The following is a 13700-nucleotide window of genomic DNA, read 5'->3' on the forward strand; positions in this document are numbered from 1 at the left end:
TGGGCCTTAAGCACAATTAATGTTCTCTAGACTGAGGCTGATATACATACTCTGTTTTGGAAATTTTGAAAGCATAGCAAATCACCAATAAAGAAGTACTTCAAAATTAAACTTAAACCCAGCCAAAGCGACTGTGTGTGTATCTGTGTAAGGAGGGAGCATCTATCTGATTTTCAAAAAAATAAAATAAAAATGATACTCTTTTCCAGTAAGGAAAAAAATATTTCTTTATTCAGGTTTATATCCACCCAAGGAGGCCAGCAGCAATATTTAATTTTAATGATCAGTAGATATTCCCTAAAATTGACCATAATAATGGGCTCAGGAAGAAAAAAGAATGTTAAAATCAGTGGAGGCTGGTGGCTCTGATTTTCGTGGGGCTGTAAATCCATTCTGGGTTTCAGTCAGAAGCAGCCAGAACTCTAAAGGAGCTATCCAAGGTGCTAAACCTATTGTGAGGATAAGGTCAGCACCTTGAATAGCTCCTTTAGAGCTCTCACTGATGCTGACTGAAGCCCAGAATGGATTTACTGCCCCACCAGAATTGGAGCCACCAGCCCCCATTGGTTAAAACAGCCAATCAAAGGGGGGGGGGAACCCTGTCTCTCATGACTATTAGTGTCTCTCAACACTAAAGAGAGGGCAGCAAAATAGTGTAGACAGTTTTTGCACCTTACTCTCTCTCCTAGCTCTTAAGACCTGCTTAGCTTTCAATACCCTGCTTCTGTTAAACATTCAGCAATTCTCTTCAGTCACTGTGAATACTTATCTGTGCCCTTCCACATTTTCTTCAAGGTTGTCTATAGCAAATCCAGTTGAAATCTGTGATATTTCTAACATAAAGCAGACTACAAGCATCTCTGTCGAAACCTTGGAAAAAAACTTGCCTTTGCTTAGCGTATCAGCAGATGATGCACCTTCACGGGTCCCACTGCTAGGTTTCTATTTTTCCTTCTTATTGTCTAAGGCATTCCAACTGGTAGCTGGCCAAATGCTGAAAGCATTAAGGGATCTTAACAATATCAATTACTATTTTCTTTTCACTGCACTGACATTTTAAAAAAGAATAAAGATATATTTTATGAGAACTTCACTCAGTTCAGTTCTCTTTCTTGGAAACATGTACAGCCTCACCCACAATTCAGTCTATGGTAGTGCTGCTTCGTTGCTTCCCCATCATTTACTGTACCAGTGCAACCACCTTATCTAGAAGTCATAACAAGAGTATTGCAGTTTTGCTCCCTGTACTGGTTTAGCCCCCAACTCAGGCACAGGTGCTCCAGAAGCTTAGGACCACACTAGACAAGTTGCCAAAAGGCACATGAGGCCAGAAGGCTGGCTGGCTGGCTGGCTGATTTATTGTCTATGTAACTTTATGTGTCCAATTTTTGCTTAATGGATTTACTTATATACATGAAATCTTTACTCTTTAAATGAAGGATGATATGAAGAAGGGAAGGGGAATGTTTGTATTGTATTGAAAAAACCCTAATGATTAATAATTAAAAGCAAAAACAAACACAAACAAAATGGAGATCCTGAAGTCCGTGAATCTGATTGAAGCAGTGCCAGGGATGCTTACTCTGTTCCAATGGGGGTATTTTCCAATCAAAATTGCCTCCCCCATCTGCTTTCCCATCTGTGGGGGAAAGGGAATTCTGATTGGGAAAAGGTCCCAAATGAAAGGATTAAGCACCATTGTTTTGGTAAGATTCACAGACCTGGTTTGCACATAATGCCAGAGCGCGCTTCCTCCTGCATGCTCACTGCTTCCGCTTTCAGTCAGCTTTTATCAATAACCCAGAAACATTCCTGGTTGTTTGATGTGACGCCTAAACCCAGAACTCTGGATTGCTGAGGAACAAAAAACCCAGAGTTTTAACCCAACAACAAACTATAGATTGTTGATGAAAGTTGAAAGTTCCTGGGTTGCTGATGAAAGCTGATTCAAAGTGGAAGTGGTGAGTGCAAAGGAGTTAGGATGCTCATTCCTTCTCCGTGGCCCCAATGACACATGGTTTAAACAACTTCTGTGTTGGCATTACATGCAAACCGCACCACAGACTTCAGCTGAGAGTGGGAGGATGTGGAATTACTACAGTACAACACATTTCCCATACTTCCAGCTGCCTGTTTATTTTCAACACTGATCTATCTTTCATCTCGCAGAGCTGTTTAGGCAGTCTAGTGCTGTTAGAGGCATTCAAAGCGCCTCTTAACTGCACGTTACCCATGTGGATGCCACTGCCTAGGCAGTTCCTCTCAAGATTGTCCAGGTACCAGTAAAAGTTTCTACCTGTGTCCCATCGTGATACCTTACTTACACACCACATGACCAGGGTTGTTTTGATTTAAATCAAATTGATTTAAATCATGATTTAAATTGCTTCTCTGAAGGACTCAATTTTAATGGTTTAAGAAAAAAGAAAGGTTCCTCCTGTGCAAGCACCGGGTCATTACTGACTCCTAGAGGGACGCCGCTTGCGCTGGCGTTTTCATGTCAGACGACAGCGGGGTGGTTTGCCATTGCCTTCCCCAGTCATGACTACCTTTCCCCCAGCAAGCTGGGTACTCATTTTACCAACCTCGGAAGGATGGAAGGCTGAGTCGACCTGAGCCGGCTACCTGGGACCCAGCTTCCGCTGGGATCGAACTCAGGTCATGGGGAAAGTTTCGGTTGCAATACTGCCACCTACCATTTGGCGCCACACAAGGCTCTTTTAATGATTTAAATCACAGTTTAAATCACTATTGAGAAAGATTCTATTTAATCATCATTTTTAGTAGCACATTATTGTTTAATATCACCTTAATACATATTCAGAGATGTAGGTTTCATCAGAAGGTAGGCACACAATGGAGGATACACACAGCAGAACTTTCCTCATGAGTCAGGACTGCATGAATATGTTCTGCTTACTTTTGGTTTCACTTTCTATTCCCCTCCCCTATCCCTTCCATTTCTATCCAGACTCCTCCTCCTTGTTGAGATCTACTCCATCTCCCCAGATTCTCTATTTGTTGACCTTCTTTGTCTGGCATTTAGAGAGAGGCAAGGCTTTGAGAAAGTGAGAGAGAGCATGCACTTCTGTATAACACCTCTAGTGCAGAATAATATTGATCAGGTTCTCTCCCATTTCCATCAAATGCTGTTAGTATATTCATAGAATATAATTTGAAGTATAATTAGTATTCATGATTATATATTTGACTTAGGCACTTTTTTATTAATTGTTTTAAGAACATTTCAAAATCTGATTTATTTTTTAAAAAATCCAATTTAAATTCTTAAAAACACACAATTTTTAAAATTTATTTTTTAAAATCACTGATTTTTTTTTTATCAACCCTGCACACAACATAAGCATCATTTGGCCGCTTTGGAGATCTATCATTTGCATGGTGTGGAAATATGAACCATGGGGGTGGAAGCCTTTGTGTAACTAGACTACCATGGGAGCAACTGAGGAGGTAATGGCACCTGCATGGACAAAGGTACAGGTGAGATGGTATGGTTAAAAGAGCAGAGCACTTCTCCCTCTGTGCCACGTATGTAAACGCAACCCTGCAAACCACTCAGAAAGAATTACTAAAGCTACACAGGGGCTTTAGCTTACCTGGTATCTACATGTAAACATATCTATAATAAAAGAGGATGTATGTGTCTGTCAGTGCCACTGCGCCAAGACCTTGAAATCTAGACACCAGTAACTTGGCATGCATTCTAAGGGGACTCCAGGGATGTGCACCTCAGGGTTATTTTGTTTTTAAAATGCATTAATTAATTTTAATTCATTTAAATCTGTCTATGTGGTTGAAGCCTGCAGTCAATACAGTTTGAAGCCATGGGAAATTAGTAGGCTGAGAGACAGAGTTATATAACTTCTCCCTCCCTCCAATGGTGCTCCTTCCAACCCATGCAAAGTTGGGTCTGTTTACTAGTATTTTATAGAAACCTCCTTATTCTACATGTTTTTGATTCCCTGAGATTGTGCCAGGCCACACACACAAAACAAACAACTAGGGTCTGGGGACAGGAGAGAGTCCCCAGTAAATTCTTCTCCTTCACAAAGTATTTCCCCCTAGATTTCACTAAAAAGCTCTGGAACAGTAATTGGTCATCTGCTGTACTGTCTGGACTCCCAGCTGTAGATTGCTTGCAAGGGCTTGTCACTCGAGTCTTGTGGGAGCTGATATTATACACTATGGCACTGATCCAGAGAATCACAAGTGCAACAGGAACAACATATAATGGCTTTCACTCATAACCTACTCAAAGCAACCCATCCTGTATTGGGATTTGCCAAGATTCTGTCCCCACTAGAGCACACCTTCAGGGGAAAAAAACCCCAAGTTCTGTATGCAGGCTGCTGTTGCTGAACTAGAATGTCTGTTTTTATTCACTGATGAAAACCTTCACTTCCAGGTCCACTAATGATGAAGAATCCTGCTGCATAGGATTCTTGTGCTAAGGTAAGCTACAGTAATACCCCTATACTGGTCAGGGGAATACTGCTAAGTTGGCCAATAGTGAAAGCCAGTATAGCAGTTTACCATAACGAATCATCAAGGCCATAATATATCCTAGGTGAAGTATGGAGTACTCACAGATCATCTGGAGAAAACTGGATATATTATTTGCAAAGGAGAATTTTGAAGAAAATTTCTGTGAGCAAGTATATTTCACCTCACATGTTCAGCTTGCAGAATTTGCTGTAACTGGCAACAGAACTGAAAATTAAGTGCCTTAGAGGAACAACTTGCTCTGCAAACAATTCTAAAAGAATCTTGTAAAGAACCTATCCAGATGGGATTCAAAATGCTTTACCCAGCCCCCCACCTCCAAACGTAGCTCACAAAAAGATTTTGTCTGAAACAAGTGACAGAATGAATGGACACATAAATTAAAGAAGAAAACCCTGAAGTACAAACATTAAAACCAACATGGGTAAAAGCAGCAGTTTAAATCAAGATCAATTCAAGCTTGGCAGATTTATTCCATGAGCAACATTGTTTTAAGCCCTTGATTCAGCTCCTGCCCTTCAGCACTGAATCGTTTATGTTCTATTGACAGAAATGTCCATGTAGGGAGGGTGACATGGGAACCGCACATTTTTAGCTTGCTAAAAACTAATAGGTGCTAATAGAGTAATTATGACCCATTTATTTAAAATGCCTGGAGATCAGAGCTCAGTGGGCAACTTGGCATACCTAGGCTTCAATAAATGGGTTTCATCCAAAATGACTGAAGTTCCAAGACACTTTCAAGATTCTTAAGTCTAGCAAGCGACCTTTTGAATCTTTACTAACCCCTATTTAAGCATAAAGAAAAATAAATAAATCAGCACGGGGGCAGAAGTATGGAAGATACATAGTTCTATAGATGTAAAGAATTAGGGCCCAATCCAGTCCCCATCCTCTCTTGTACGTGCTGCTCCTTACATGGGAGTTTCCTTTGGGGAAGTGCCTTAGCTCAGTGATAGAGCACCAATCTGTACACAAAAGGTTCCAGGAAGGTTCAACCCCTGGCAGCTACAATCAGGGCTGGGAAAGAACCCCCTCTGAAACCCTGGAGATCTGTGGCCATCAGTGTGGACAATACTGAACTAGATGTGCCAGTGGTCTGATCTGGCATAAAGGAGCTTCCAGCCATCACCCACCTTGTCAGCTGGCCTCCTGTATGCAGGGAGTTACACACATGGGATAACAACACACACCTGAAGGTTCGCATTAGGATCTAACTGGATCAGGCCTCTAATTTGTACCTGGAGCTTAACTATGTCCTTTGAGACTCCAGTAGTTAGGTTCTGTAGAATATGACTTTTATGTAACTTTCTACATGGAGATGGAATTAAAAGGGCTGTGCCTTCACCCGTATAGCTTTCCACCTGGAAGTACAGAATTATGCAATTGGCAATCGGAAGTGGCTCACTACAGCCTTACAATGGCCATCGCCTGCTCCAAGCAGAGAGTGAAGAAAATCCAGTAGAGATTGACCTCTCCTGGCTCAAAGCAATACAAACAGCCTATAGGAAAAAGGGACAAAGCAGAGGTTATAATGACTTCATGAAGAAACTTCAGTAAAAGTGATCTGCTAAGGAGGGTAGCCTTTGCGCCTTCCACTGATTTGTTTTGAAAATCAACATTTTCTTAGGAAAGCTAACGGATACTTAAAGGGTGAAGGAAGTGGAAATAATAGAATGAGTATTGCTGGCCTTTACAGAACTGTCACCTGTTCAATGGCCCATAGATGGGAAGGAAAAAGTGGTCAGTTGCGTATTTTTGATAGCTTAAGAACTGTACATCAGTTATACTTCAGCGCTGACTGGATGTGAGAGAAGACTGAGAATCAGTTATTTTATTTATGCTCTAGAGAATGATTTATCTAGTATGTTTCTAGCATACTGGTTCATCCTTTCCTGTCACTGAAGCCTTTAAAGAAACACCACCAAAACTGTACAGATTTTTTACAATGAACATTTATTTCCAATGTTTCCATTCCACCCCTGCAGCAATGGAAGACAGTGGCGTATGTAGCACACAACTCATCTTTAGATATCAGGTTGTCGCTAATTACAAATGATGAAGATTATAGTGAGATCAGACTGGATGCCAGCATGGCTTCACAGGTACATGGGAAGCTGCCTTATACTGACTCAGACCACTGGTCAGTATTGTCCATGCTGATTGGCAGCAGCTCTCCAGGGTTTTAGGCAGGAATTTTTCCAGCCCTACCTGGAGTTAACAGGGATTGAACCCGGGCCCTTCTGTATGCAAAGTATATGCTCTTCCACTGAGTCATGGCCCTTCATAGCAGAGGAGCACTGAAGCAGAGGTGAACACTGAAGCGCTTGTAATCCTACATATTTCCACTTTGAGGAAGACTGAGCAGTGGTTCACAAGATCAGCTGAGCCAGGCATAACTGAGCACTAAGGCCCAGCCCTGTGCACATTTACTCAGAAGAAAGCCCCGTTAAGCTGAATGGGACTAAGCAACTGTGCATGGGACTGAAGCCTTAAAAATGTACTACGTCAAGGGTGCAGAACCTGAGGCTTGAGCACCAAATGTGGCCCTCTGGGGTTCACCGGATGGCACTAGCCAAGTTCTCAGAAGGACCCCAGTACAGAATTCCCTGCAAATGGAGGTTCTGACAGCAAGGATCCCATCAGCACCTTAATACAGATATATCATGCAGATGCTAGATTGATCTCTGGCATGGCTGCTAGCACTGAGGCTAAGAGCAGTTCCCTATCACAAGGGTGTGAATTGTCACAATGATCCAAGCATGACAACTCTCCTGTGTCACTTTTGCACAGGGGCTCCTAAGGCCACCCCATTAGCTTTCCAGCACTGAAATTAAATCTCTACCAGCATACCAAAATGCAACTTGGAAATTCTCTTTTCACCCTTTTAAAGCAACACCTCCTGTAGCAGGTGCCAATCAGTCCCAGATTGGTAGGTTCCTTATAATCAGCTGACCCACAGAATATTACTGGCACTGTTTTCCATAGCTTAACAATCTCTACCCAGAAATATCAATTCTGTCCACCCTGTTAAAAAAATGGAACCATCATCCTGAACAGATACTCAATCAGGAACCAAGAAAGGTGGACAGGCGTCCTAGATTAGAACGTCATTCCCTTGTGAAATTCAAACAGCATCTTCCTGGCCAAAGTATCTTTTCTCCCATGGGGAGAAAAGCATTGAGTGTTGGGGGGATTTGGAGCAGAAAAATGGCTTGAAGGAAAAGGCTTAAGCAGCCCTCAGCCCGTACCAGTCCTCCACCTGGGACTACAGCTTGTTCTTTTTTTAAAAAAAGTCATGGCAAAGTTACACACAGCCGCTTGTAACATGCGGGCTTTGCCCTTCCTGTCAAGTAAGGGATCATAATCGGAAAACTGCCATTTACCACAAAACAGAAGTCAGTCCCTTAATACTCTGAGCAACATCCAAGATGAGAAACCAAGAGTGGGAAACCTCTTTCAGCCAAAGGGCCAAATTCCACTTTGGTGACGCTCCCGGGGGATGCATTCCAGTATTGGGCGGAGCCAAAGGTAATGGAGCCAGGGCCAAAATTACCACAAACACCAACATTTTTTATCTTAATGCTCTTATCGCCAGTAACTAAGCCCTAAGAGAGGCATTTAAACCTTTCAGAAAGGGGGAAAAGTCTGTAAAAGCTGGACAGCCACCAAACAATCAGTGGTTGAGAAAATGGGGGTGGGACCAGGGGAAAGGAACTTAGCCACCTAGGGAACCCCGGAAGGCTGGGTTGGGGATTCCAGGTGGGCCAAATTTGGCCCACAGGCCTGAGATTCCCCACGCCCATAATAAACCCATCTATAATCCATCAACTGATACCTGTGGTTTTAGATTATAAATAATGTGTTTGTATTCCTACTCTTTAAAAAAAATTAAAATGTTATAGTATAAATATGGTTTGTAATTAGCCTTCCCTGTTCTCCAAAGGCAAATTTAAGTTATGTGAGACTATTTATGGATGGAAAGACCGAGACAGAGGACTTAAATTGGCACGTACTATTACCATGGCAACCATTGAACAGCAGTTCAGAAACTGATTATTAGTACAACAAACTGATAGTGCAGTGGCATAGACAACCAATTATGCACTTTCATAGAAAGACCAAATATATACCTTTTGTTGAATACATAGTATTCATTTTCAGATATTGAGGCATATATTTCATATGTGTGTTACAGCACACTGTGTGCTCTCAATCAGCAATACACATAAGCATTATCACATGCTCCATATCTGAAAATAATAACTTAGTCTACAAATGGTATAAATATGGTACTTTTATGAAAAACTGCAAGCTTGTGGTGAGAAGTTGATCTATTTAGTCATGCTATGGAGAAAATGTGACCAGTAATTTATATTAATGTTGGAGGAAATAGGCGTGTCCTGTTTTTTGAAAATGACCACTTTACATATAACCTACCCAATATACTTTGCTGGTGAACACATTTGGAATTTTGAGGGAGTGGGCACTCTCACAAAATGGCTGCCATGGCAGTGGCTTTCCCATTCATAAAATTCCCATCTCCTTCCATAGCCTTTATATTATGGAATATCCCATTATTGGGCTGAGTTGTGTATCTGGTGTCCTATTTGAAGCTGATAATGTTCTTGCTTCTGCCCCCCAATCCACCAAATCCCACCACTTGATGAAGATGGCCCGAAAAATAAAGAAGCAGCCAGTCCTGAAACTTTGCCTTGAGAAGAGAAAGAAACACAGATGCAAAATGTAACTGTGAGGCTTGACTTACTTGCATTTTATCATTAAACTGGCTCTGCCATTGGTGGGATAATTTTTTCTAATATCTCACTTTTCAGCTCCAAAAGAGTTGGAAACCTTGGCATCCAGCGATGAGTAGATACCAACAGAGATTGGCATAAAGACACATTTCAGAGTTAAAGTAGTGCCACTTTTCAATGGACAATAAATATCACACCTCAGCAGGCAACACATGATGAGTTTTAATCAGTCCTGGATATGTCTTCAGTTATGACTGACTGCTCAAAGTTGTTTTTAGTTATATGTCGTTTGTGTATATTGTCTGTGTGCTTTTATGTAAATGGCTTTTAAACTTTGTATATTGTATTTTAATGTTTTAACTTCTGTAAACTGTCCAGAGAGCTTCGGCTATGGGGCAGTACAAAAATGTTAATAATAAGAATAACACTGCTGCTGCTGCCATGGCCAGTCACAAAACACCCATTTTATTTATTTATTTATTTATTTCTATACAGCCCAATAGTCGAAGCTCTCTGGGCCATTTCCCAGAAGGCAGACTAAAAGAAAAGTAACTTGCCCCAAAAACCTAAGTTCAAGGTAGAGGTGGGGGCTGAGCTCCAAAACACAAAGCCGCTCCTTTGAATCAAAATGAAGATGGCACTGGAGAGCAGCACTTTGTTTTGCAGCATGCCAGTTTCTGAGTTAATTTTTTAAAATTAGAAAACATCTTAAGAAATAAAAAACAAGAGGGATAGGGAGCCTGACAGGCAGGAAGGGTGGTGTGTGCAGGCAGCATGTTGGAGAACCCAGACTTAGGGCGCAATCCTATGGGGATAGGCAGCCGCCTCCAACCTCGGAGGCGACCGCCTATCCAACGCAGGGCAGGTGGAGCACAGAGAGGATCTTTGCCTCTGCGCTCCAGCCATCCTGCATGTGTGGCTAGATGGCTGATTTCAGCTGTCTAGCTGCAGCGCTTTGGAGTAGGGCCGGCCGGCCGGCCGGAAGACACATAGGAAGCATCGTACCGGCCCTTCTGAGGTCCCTGCCCCTCCTCACCCCAGGAATACCCCCTTTACTCCTGCTCTGTGCTGCTCTTACGAGCACGGAGCCTGGGATGATCTGAGGTCGGTTGGTACCCTAAAACCAACTAATCCTGTGGCCGTCTAGCCGCTGTCTAGCAGCCGTAGGATTGCGCCCTTAGAGTAGGATTGCGCCCTTAGAGTGATGATGTAAACCAGCCTTCCGCAACCTGGCGTTGGATCCAATGCTGTCATTTTGCTGACAGAGGTTAGGCTGGCACAGGCGGCTGCAGGGGAGAGGAGAGAGGGAGGAATTCTGGTTGTGCTCCAGAGTTCTGCTGATGCAATGTTGGATTTCACCCCTAGTGCCCTCCAGTTCTTTTGTACGTCAACTCCTACCATGATATCTCCTGGGCAGAAATCTTGGATTTTTGTAGTAAACAGCACTGGATTATCATGAAAATGTGGTATGCAAAGCTGAAAATAAACTCAAACTCCATGCACGTGATAGGCTCTTCTTACAAAATACTTGCAAAAAAATAAGAAGTGCTCAAAATCCAGTTAGCTTTACACTAAATTTAGCAGCAGTAATCACAGGTGCAGGTTTATTTGGTAGGAGGGCAATCTTATCCATTCATCTTGGAAACTGTTGCAGCTTTCGAGCAGGGGCACATAGCCAGCTACTAAGGAAGGGCAGAAATGGGGCATGGGGTGTTTTATTGGGGGGGGGGCTGTTCTACTCATGTTATTATTATAACCATAATGCCTCCACACTTGAAATGGTTCTGATCAAGAGCGCCTTTTGTCTCAGACAATCAGCAGCCAGAAATGTTAGTGGAGGCGGGGGGGGGGGACAACATTAAGCATCAATTTCCTCTCACATGCCATTAATCCAGTTTCTTGAGATAAATTATGGCTGGAGTTCTGCCACATGGGATGTGCTTGGAGGCCTCTTTTCACATGGAGGAAAAAGCAGTGCAGCTTTTGTAAATTGATCTAGGTCTGGAGGTGGGAGACGGAGGGAGGGCTGAGCAGAGTGTAGAATCAGAAATCATTACTATTCTCCAAGTTTTCAGTAGCTAATACAAGCTCTGATCAATGGTTGCTTGAAAAAACACACACACCATCTCTCTGCTTCCTTCTACGAGGGATGTAAAGTGCATCTCAGAAGAATTTCAGAAGGCTTCTTTATTTATTTATAAAAGGTAGCAGACAGAGGAAAGATGATCTGTACTCTTACACCTAATGATTCTAAGAAAACTGACCCATCCCTTTTTCAGGGAGGGGCCATCCATTGGTGGTAAAAAGAGAGAGAGAGAGAGCTGAAAATTAGTTGCTTAGGGAGCCCTAGCGCATCCACACCAGCCTAAAATCCTGCATTTAAAATGGGGCTTTTTGCTTCTGTTTTAAATGCAGGATCACAACTGACTCCCTTTACACACGCTTCCTTTCCCCCGTCCCCTTCCCCCCTCCTTCTCCCCATATCTGAGTCTTCCATTATCTTCCATGGATCTCACTCCTCTTCTTGCCACTTTAACCCTTTTCACAGAGGAAACTGAAGCAGAACACGGGTGTGTGTGTGTGTGTGTGTGTGTAATTTGATAGCTATTATCTGAGATCTATTTAAGAATGGAACAAAGGGCATTTAGTGCAGGAGATGCCTGGAGGGTTGTCATGTAAAGAGCCCGCTAACTTCAGTGAAGGAGCAATCTCAATCGCAGCATAAAAGCTCCATGTGAAGAAGCCCCTAGTCTCTCTGCTCCTTCCTTGTAACATGAATACACTAAGTCCCCAGTGTGTGTTCAAAGCGAATCTCTCTCTTCTACCACTGAAGCTGCCTGTTGTGTATGTGTGTGCGTGCACGTGTGTGTGTGTGTGTGTGTGTGTGTATATATATATATATATATATATATGCATGTGATATATATATCACTCATAATAGTGGAGAAGTCAAAACCAGTTGCCTCTCTCTCCAACTTGCAATTCAGCTGACAACCAGTATGCTAAAGAGGGTCTCATTTGTACATTTACTTTTAATAAAAGTCAACTCAATGAAAAAGAGAGAGAAAGATGGCTAAGTAACAAAAGATAAAGCCAATCTTCTCGTTTAAGGTTGCTCAGCAGCAACCTCAGCTGGTATGCTCGGACTCTGTGCTGGGCCTTGCTGCAGTTCATTTAGTCCTCTGAGTAATTAGCGCTTTCATTTACATGAGTAATTTAGGCTTTAAGAGAATGGAGGTCTGTCTCTCAAAGTTTTTTGCCTCAGCACTGCTTCAGGCAACAGGATAGGGCTTGAAGCAACACTCCCCCCAACCCAGTAAAACTCCACCAATTCAAAAAGGAAGCTCAACCGAAATAATTACAGCCAAGAAGATGAATGCATGAACTTTCTCAGCATTAAAGAACTCTGCACAGCCTCCCACAATTGAGTGGGAAATAAACCAAAGCAACGGAATAACTCAACTCCCTTCTTTTCAGCCACTTTCAATAAAGGCTTCAATGGATAAGGCTGCCACATCAGGAAAGGAGGCAAGGCAACGGTGGGGGGGGGGGAGCAACCGAGCACCTGCCAACAGCATATTGAAAGAGACCCAAACACATTTTAAAATCTAAACACACGTCAGCAGGCTTGAGCAGCCTTTCTGAAATGACTCTTTGGGGACTGGATGTGCTCTGCATCTTTCCGCAGCGCCCTGGCTTTAATCTATTGGTTCTTAATGTACCTGGCCTAGTTGCAAGGGAGATGAATCTATTATACATAGTGACACACACATACACTTGCCCGGATCTAGGTAGGGTAAAGTAAAAACATTGATTCCACTGAGTTCTGTGGAGTTGCTGGGCCATTCTTATGTACAGGGAAGGGGATTATATTCTGCTGAGAAGTAACTGTGTTCTGGAATGCATCTGATGAAATGGACAGGGCCTATGAAACCTTAGACCAGAATACACTGGTTAGAATTTAGTGTCACAAGATTCTCTGTTGTGTTCTGGAAGAAAGGGAAATTCTATATATTAGATGATGTCTCTTAGAATATAGAACAGCTGAACTGCCCATTCTGAATGGGTTATAATGACTTCTGCCCCTCTGTGTACTTTTATCTGCAACACTCCTCCTCTTGCCTTGTCAAAGTCATACTTTTTATTATCACTATTTTTTCTTCCACTGTTTGATGTCTCCCCCTTAAAAATGCTTCTTCCTGCCTGTGGGGAAATTAAAGGAAAAAAATTCTGGCTGACCTCCAGGTTCTTTCCCAACCCTTTCCCAAGACCTCAGAATGAATCCCTCCCTCATCACAAAACAGATTTGATTTAATCTTTAAACTAGTCTTTTAAATGATTTTGTTATGAGGACTTTTGGCAAGTCACTTTGGGGCCATACAATGGGATAGAATTTGCTTATTTAAAAACCACTGAAAT

General features: G+C 42.4%; 1 protein-coding gene across 1 annotated transcript in view; it reads right to left on the bottom strand.

The window, feature by feature from the left end:
• Nucleotides 1-13700, bottom strand: part of B3GAT2 (beta-1,3-glucuronyltransferase 2) — a 28351-nt gene that overhangs the window by 12914 nt on the left and 1737 nt on the right. The gene's annotated exons all lie outside the window — the stretch shown is intronic.

This window comes from Heloderma suspectum, chromosome 1, assembly GCF_057233095.1.
Source record: "Heloderma suspectum isolate Gila_16-S chromosome 1, 16-S_ref, whole genome shotgun sequence".
In the NCBI taxonomy this organism is placed as follows: domain Eukaryota; kingdom Metazoa; phylum Chordata; class Lepidosauria; order Squamata; family Helodermatidae; genus Heloderma; species Heloderma suspectum.